Below are 7,767 nucleotides of genomic sequence, written 5' to 3'. Positions count from 1 at the left end.
AAAAAAAAAAAAAAAAAATTGTGGTGGTGGAAAGATTGTGTGGTGCAGGAGAATTGTGGCACAGAAGAGGAGAAAGAACTGTGAGGGTGGGACGAGCGAGAGGACGGAAGAAGGAGGACGGAGTCCCGAGGGTCCACCACACGGTCACTTTTCTTTCTTTTCTTTCCGGGGTTTTTTGAGTGAAAGTCTATGGCGCCTTGTCCTTTAGTAAACCTGTTTAAGTAATTGTACATAATAAATAGACCAACGGTTGTAGTTCTTTCTCTTGCTCGTGTCCTGTCCCTTACCCCCATTGCATTAATTGCTTTGATTACATACGTACCTGATTGCATACGTGTCGTGTATGTAATAAATGTCCTTGTGTGAATGTTTACCCGTTCGTTGCGTCCTTTCCCTCAATTGAACTGCCATAATTAAGTTCGGAATATAGCTGGTTGTTAATAACCGATAAGAGAATCAGATCCGGCGGGGCTTGGCGATATACACCGCTCGGCAAATCGCAAACGGAGCGAGCTGCTTCGCGGCTCGTTTCCAAGCAGGTCCCGTCGAGGTGTAAATCCTCGGCATTTCTGTCTGCGCGCATAATTAGGTAAATCGACAATTCGGCGATCGGACCCTGTCGTGCGCGGACAGAATAGCTGGCCGATTTTCGGTGTGATTAAAGATACACCCGTAGCTGGATTTTGGCGTTGATCCAAAAGCTGCGACTAGGTTTGCCCGTTCGGTGGGCGAGAGCGGCCGCCATTGGCTAGAAGCGGTCGCCCGCACGCCGACGGGCGGGAAACCACAACAATATATATACTTTTAGAGGCGCTGGACATCATGTGTCCGGGCAACACACACACACACACACACACACACACACACACACACACACACACACACACACACACACACACACACACACACACACACACACACTTGCAGTTTTGAGAAACTGATATTGCAAATATGCACTCATGACACATAAGTCCTTCAGCGTAATTATTTCCATAATAAATGTTTGGAATAGTCCCTTACCTTTAGATGGGTCAGTGGGATCCGAACTGCATTGGAACGGGTAGATTAGGATTCACCCTGTATTTTTATTTTGCACAAGGTGTGGACAAGGCGTTGGCAACCATTTGATGTTGATGTGTGCCGATCCCTTCCTTACATTCCATGTCTCTGTCTCTGTCTCTCTCTCTTGGTACATGCACTTTTATTTAATACAAAGTGCAGTTTGAAACGATCTCTTCCTACACGCACGTAAGGCAATAAAGACATTCAGTACAGTTACATAACCTCAAACTCCCCCACTCTAAAGGAGATCCCTCTTCCTGCAACCTCAACCATTAACCCCATTGTAAGCCACCGTGATGGCTATCACGTGTCCGAGCATTGACCTGAGAGACATCGGCTCTATCCGTTCCCCCCATAGTCTTTCTTGCGTGCCTCGAACCAGCCGAATGCTGGTTAAACAGTGGCAAGCGTGGTCAGACTCTTAGACAGTGGCAAGCCCCAACTGAGATGACTCGCTGCAGAATCTCGTATGGGCGGGGCTACAGGCCCCGCCCACAGGCCCTGCCCAATGACGTACACATTCTCGAAGCTTCCAGGCCAGCCTTATAAAAGAGCAAACCCGAGCATTTGCTCCGTTTCAACAGGTGCCGGACACTCTGTTCCCTGAGGCATGACGTCATTTGTCAGCTGTTCCCTGAGGCATGACGTCATTTGTCAGCTGTGTACATGATAGCTGTGTACACTGTTCCCCGTGGCACGACGTCGTTTGTTCTTTATTTCGACGGGCACCAGACACTGTTCCCTGAGGCACTATGTCATTTGTTCTTTCTTTCGACGGGTGCCGGCCATTCTTTCTTTCCAATGTGTATATGCCAGAAATGTACACAAGTCTGTTTGTTTGTTCCTTATACATTTCCTACCCTTTGGCCAAATTTCCCTGAAACTTGCAGTCCTGTATTACTTTCATACATGGTAGGTCATCGTCATAATAGAAACTTTAAATTATTAATCAAATTGATGTTAAGACATTAAATAATGGCATTTTGTTCAATCGACCATCGTATGTGAGGCCCCATTATGGCCGTTTCTCAAATTAAATGGCCGTTCAGTTCCGCCGTTAAAGGTCCAAGCTGCCTAACATGTCTGAAGGGTGTAAGGGTCTGAAGGGTGCAAGGGTCTGAAGGGAGTCAAGGGACTTAAGGGCTGAAAAGGTCTAAAGGGTTGAAGGGATTTAAAGTGTCGAAAGGGTCTTAATGGTAAAAGGGGTCTTAATGGTTCTCAAGGGCCTATAAAGATTTAGGGTTCGAATGGGGTCTATGGGATCTACGAGGACTAAGGGGTCTTAAATACATAAGGGTTCTCAAGGGTCCTGAGGGTCTGAGTTCTTTTATGTCTTCGGGGTCTTGGGAATTTTTGGGGTCTTCAGAGTTTTGGGGTCTTAAGCGTCTTCGCGGTGTTGAGGGTCTGAGTATTGTGGGCTCTTCGATGGTCTTAAGAGTCTTGTAGGTCTTCAGGGTATTGAGGTCTTTGGGGGTCTTAATGGTCTTAATAGTCTTAATGTTTGAGATTATCTTAGGGGTTTTAAAGGTGTAAAGAGGTCAATGGGGTCTATCGGATCTAAATGTCTAACGGCATCTAAACGGTCTTGAAAAGTATAAGGGGTCTCAGCAGTCTCAAGGGTCGAATTAAACTATCAGATGGAAAACACGATGTCACAAGCTCATTGGACACTCCGTGATTTTTCATCATGTAGGTAATTCCTTAAAACCGCAACATTTTGGCTCTTTCGTAACACTCGCCTGCTTCTGCCCTCATAAAACTCTAAGCAAAATATGATGCAGAAATAGCAGACAACGACCGTCGATGTGACTATTGGTGGGACAATCGCCATTAAAGGTCTTCAAAGCGCAGAAAACATCAGGAATGGTGCTTGCCACATAAACGATGAACTTGTAATTCAAAAGCTTCTTTCCCTCCGAGTTACACCCTTTAATATAATAAGCCTTCAAGAGGACTTTGTGGTTTTATTGTGATTGCACAACAAAGACAAACCTCGTCCAAATGTAAATTTATTGCTCTGATTGGAAGCAGTTCAGACGACGCTGACATCTTGCCAGTGGTGAAAACAAACATAAAACACCTTTTGATATTAAATATAAACCATTTTGCTGTCACATTACCAGGAAACAGGTGCTCCACTCTACCGGTTATTGCCGCATGGATCCCGACCAGCAGCATGTGCCTGCCAACCACCACCATCCATGGTCCACAAACTGATCCGCAGAGCTAGCCGGGATAATTGCAGTGAAACCCTCCTTGAACGCCTTTCGAACACAAAATTCATTTTGCCTAAAGTGCTGCATTAATGCATAATGTTGTGTATGACGCAGACCTGCAGTCATGAGCACCAATATGGCGATGGTTTTGGAAGAACAGGAGGCATTCGCATTGTGTGAAGAACATTGTATTAGCAAGGGGGGGGGGGGCAATGAATTTGATTTGGATTCCCTTTAGTCCGGCGGAAATGTGAAAAAGCATGTTGTGGCGTCATTATGAAGTTTTTTGGTTGATTCATCATGTCTGAGCTATCCTGAATCAGAATCAGCCGGGTGCCAGACTCGCACCCTTGAGGATTTTTCTTTTAGAGGCGAAAAACAAAATGGTCGCCACCGACTTTTGATAAATTCTGTTTTGGGCTATATCTTCACTTCTAATGCACTTACAAACACAATTTTGGTGTCTACTACTATGTTTTCATGGTCAAGGAATCCGATAATGATAAAATTAAAGTTGTACAGATAACACCTGTATCATACTTTCAAGAGGGCATCCACCGATCACCGATAAAAACTAGTTTTTTGCCAATATTTTATAACAGACCTCGATATATGCAAAATAATTATTTCTGCTACTACGTTTTCAGTGTCAATGGATACAAGGAAAACGCAATCCAGCTGGTAGAAGCATTCGTCATCATAAAATGAAGATACCTGCTCCACCTTACCCATATTAACATGTGCGGGTGTAAGGGGGGGGTGGGATCGCAGGTGTGAGCTGACCGAGTGAAGTTGTCATACGTGTAAATAATCTTCTCCGATTGTACTTTTCACCTTTTCCGTGTCGCGTGCGCGATTTGCAATCAGCGCTTATCGTCCGTAGTCGGAGAGCAGGTGCTACCACCTGGGTGTCATCAGGAGAGGTAGGCTGCAGGCATGCAGTCTTGGAGACGCCATTTTGTTGTCTTTTCGCGAACTTCTTGCGGAGTTCGTCTCTCTGATTTTGAGGTAATTTCTCGTGTTCGTCATCGTCATACTTGACCCTATGTGATAAAATATGTTCATGTTATTATGCCGAATGGTCCAGCTTCATGTACTTTTTCCACACTTTCTCCGCTCATCGCACCTTTTCATTCATTGCGTCGAAGAGTTTGCCGAGAAAATTAGTAATCAAACTTTATGTACATTTTCAGGTGATGGTGACAAAAGTAGGCCATGGCTTCTTCTGAAGAGAGTACATCTTGCTTCTTTAACTGCTCTAATGCTTCCAAGAAGCTGCTAACTGCCGGTAGAACTAGAATAGAAACAATCATCAGAAGTAGTATACGTAGAGGTGATTTGCTTCATGAAAAACTAACTGATTCTCAGTCCATTCTGTGTCACAAAAGCCGCGTATCCACGTATACATCTGAACACCATATAAAGAGGCATGAACACTCAGACAAGCATGAAGCTCCTCCAACAAAAAAAACACGACGTTCTCATTCACGCGAGTTCGATTTCGAAACGCACTGTATCTTCTGTGGCAATCAATGTGAACAGCTTGATTCTCGAAATCCCCAGCGATGGAGAAAAGTGATACAATGTAGAACAGCCGATCGAGGGAAGAATTGCATGCCATTTACGCCAAGTATTTTGACGGTTTGTGACCAGCGCGATGACGTCCAAGCTCATGATGTACGTCTTCGAGTCCAAGGGGCAGTCTCTGATTTGCACGCTGCTGATGCGCAATATCATCTTGATAGCTATAATTCCTTCGTGTCACCAAGAGCTATAGAAGCCGCCACCAAAAGGAAAAACACCTCTGCCGATGCTGACACAGCCTTCTTACAGGTTGTCGAGGAAATGGAACAAGATAAGGGTCATCTTTGGAATTCGGTGGATCTTCATGACATGGCCAATTATTTTGGTGGTGATAAGCTGTCACGGCATCATCTTGTGGAATGTGTAACAACACATTTTGGATCAGAACTCATAAAGTTGTCAGGAAATGGGGATACCAGTCTACTAGTCTTCAAGGGACATGCACCAAACATTTTGAGAGCAGTGGAAGACACAGACCAAAGGGCCTCAGAGGTGAAGCACATTGTGAAGTGTATCATTCAGGATGCCAAAAAGCTGAAGAAGTCTGACAATACATACTCAACCCGTTACGTATTTCAAATGAGATTGCAGCAGAAGCAGTAAGTCCAACCCTGGCAAACCTCTTGGCAGCAATTTCACCAAAATTAGTTGATAGCAACCAAGCCCTTCTCATTGGAAACATTGTTTCAAGTTGTCTCACCAATAAAGCAACAAGTCTTCAGATCGCTCTTGGGTTGTTGCTCAGAGAGAAACAACTGATAGATGAATGCCACTCCTTTGGCATTTGTGCATCATATGACGAAATACTCCGCTTCAAGGCATCAGCCGCACATGCTTCATCCAGAAAAGCAGAGCCGAGAGGATTGTTTAACAGCAATAGTGGCTTAATTCAAGTGGTAGCAGACAACTATGATGCAAATGTGTCTTCCCCAAATGGACTTCGTTCCACCCATGCTCTTGCCCTCCTTTTAACACAAATGGCTGAGGACGTTACGGCAGAGATTGAGGAGCATCCCCCCAACAGTTCCGGTAATCAGACGCATCTCTAAAGGTGAGATAAAGGAACAAATTGTACCACCAATAAGTGTGCACCGGTATAATGGACCAAAAAAACACGACATGTCAGAGAACTATTGCAACTGCATAGTGCCAACATCGAAAGTGCTAGCATCTCAGGCAGTGTCGCTCTCAAGGGCATACGACATCGACCATCAATTCTTACGAGAGGTAATAGACAATCCTGGTTGTACCCTTGAGTATCATGGGTTCAAGGTTCTTCTTGCACAAAAAGGGACATTCTGCCAAGCCTGCCACGACGGCCAGATACACCCCATTGATAGACATGACCCCTTCCGATACGGACACAATTATGTCTGCCATGCTAGAAGTCCAGCGTCTCACCAACAAATGTGGACAAGAGATCACTGTGTTTACAAATGACCAACAACTATATCGAGTTGCTGTGAATGTCACATGCGTCTACCAACAATTGTTCAAAAACTTTGTGCCGCGATTAGGAGGAATGCACTTCCTAATGAGTTTCGTCGGAGCTGTGGGAACTCTTATGAGCAACACAGGATTGACTGAAATCATGCAAACAACTTTTGGTGGTGTCCCAAATATGCTCACAGGCAAGAAGTTCCCGCAAAACATGAGAGCCTTGCACATGGTGGTTGAGGAACTTCTGAGGTCAATCATTGTAACTACCGATGATTACAAGCAATTGCTGTCCATCCTCAATGACAAAGCAAGCCAGAGCAGAACAGCAAAGCTGTGGATTGATAACTTGATCAAGCCAGTACTCCTGATGATGGTTTTTCTAAGAGCTGAGCAGGAGGCTGACTGGCCTCTCCATCCATGGGCAGTTGCAGAGATGATTCCCTACTTCTTTGCTTCCAGTCATTGGAATTATGCCAGGTATGGTCTGTACTATCTTCGATCCATGGAGCATCTGCCAGACGATCTTCTCAAAGAGTTCATGCATGGTAAACACGTTATGCGTCACAACCCACACATATGGAATGCCATATGGTCCGATATGTTTATAGAGTCAACATTTATGAGATATGGCCATGAGTCTGGCAGACTCACGGGACTCACTTTGAAGCAATCGGCTGTCAGAAGATGGGCTCTCAGCTTGCATATCTGCAGCCAGCCACATGGTGATCTAGTGGCGATGAAAGTCAAGCAAAACAACAGGATCCTCATAACTCACAAAGAAGAGGCCCCAGGGAGGATTACAAGTGACTCATCTGATCGTCAGAAGATTAAAAACGCTTTTCGAAGTTACATCGATCCCCTGGCAACAGACACTCACCCACCTGGCCTCCTGAACATCATCACGGGTCTTCATGCGACAGACAAGGTAAACGTTGATGATTCTCTCAAGATTGGATGACAACAGATGGCGGAATTTGAATCTGGATGGCCAACAATCTTCAACAAGACACTAACCAAGAAAGTGACCCTGATGACTTCGACCAAAAAGAGCATCAAGCTGGATGGAAGGCCAGTATATGATACCGAATTGATCTCCACCCGAGTTATATGTCTCCAACAATACAGGGATATTGATATCAAGGCTGTCCTCTCTTAGGAACAGTCCCCTGTCCCAGCCTCCTTGTTTGATGAGAGCGGTGCGATGCGGGCTCAGTCGAAAGCAATCCTGAAGAGGAAGAGGAAAGTTGAGCAATCAAGTCAAATCCAAGGTGTTCCAGATGCTGTCATCATCGATGGATGCGCCATGTTATGGACTGCACATTGGCCCACAAATGGTACAGTTGAGGATTATGTGATCAACTTCATGGGAACCATCAAATACCACCTGGAGTGTTGTGACGCATACCTGATTTTCGACAGGTACATCAAAATGAGCACGAAACAAATGCGAGATCCAGTCTCGCAG

At 45.0% G+C, this 7,767-nt stretch overlaps 1 pseudogene; it reads left to right on the top strand.

Moving 5' to 3' along the window:
* Nucleotides 1–4,892: 4,892 nt before the first annotated feature.
* On the top strand, nucleotides 4,893–5,911 carry LOC147022042 (uncharacterized; annotated as a pseudogene).
* Nucleotides 5,912–7,767: the final 1,856 nt, after the last annotated feature.

Source organism: Eptatretus burgeri, chromosome 8 (assembly GCF_056783735.1).
Source record: "Eptatretus burgeri isolate ZD-2024b chromosome 8, Ebu_testis_v1, whole genome shotgun sequence".
In the NCBI taxonomy this organism is placed as follows: domain Eukaryota; kingdom Metazoa; phylum Chordata; class Myxini; order Myxiniformes; family Myxinidae; genus Eptatretus; species Eptatretus burgeri.
This window is presented reverse-complemented; position numbering and strand designations above follow the sequence as displayed.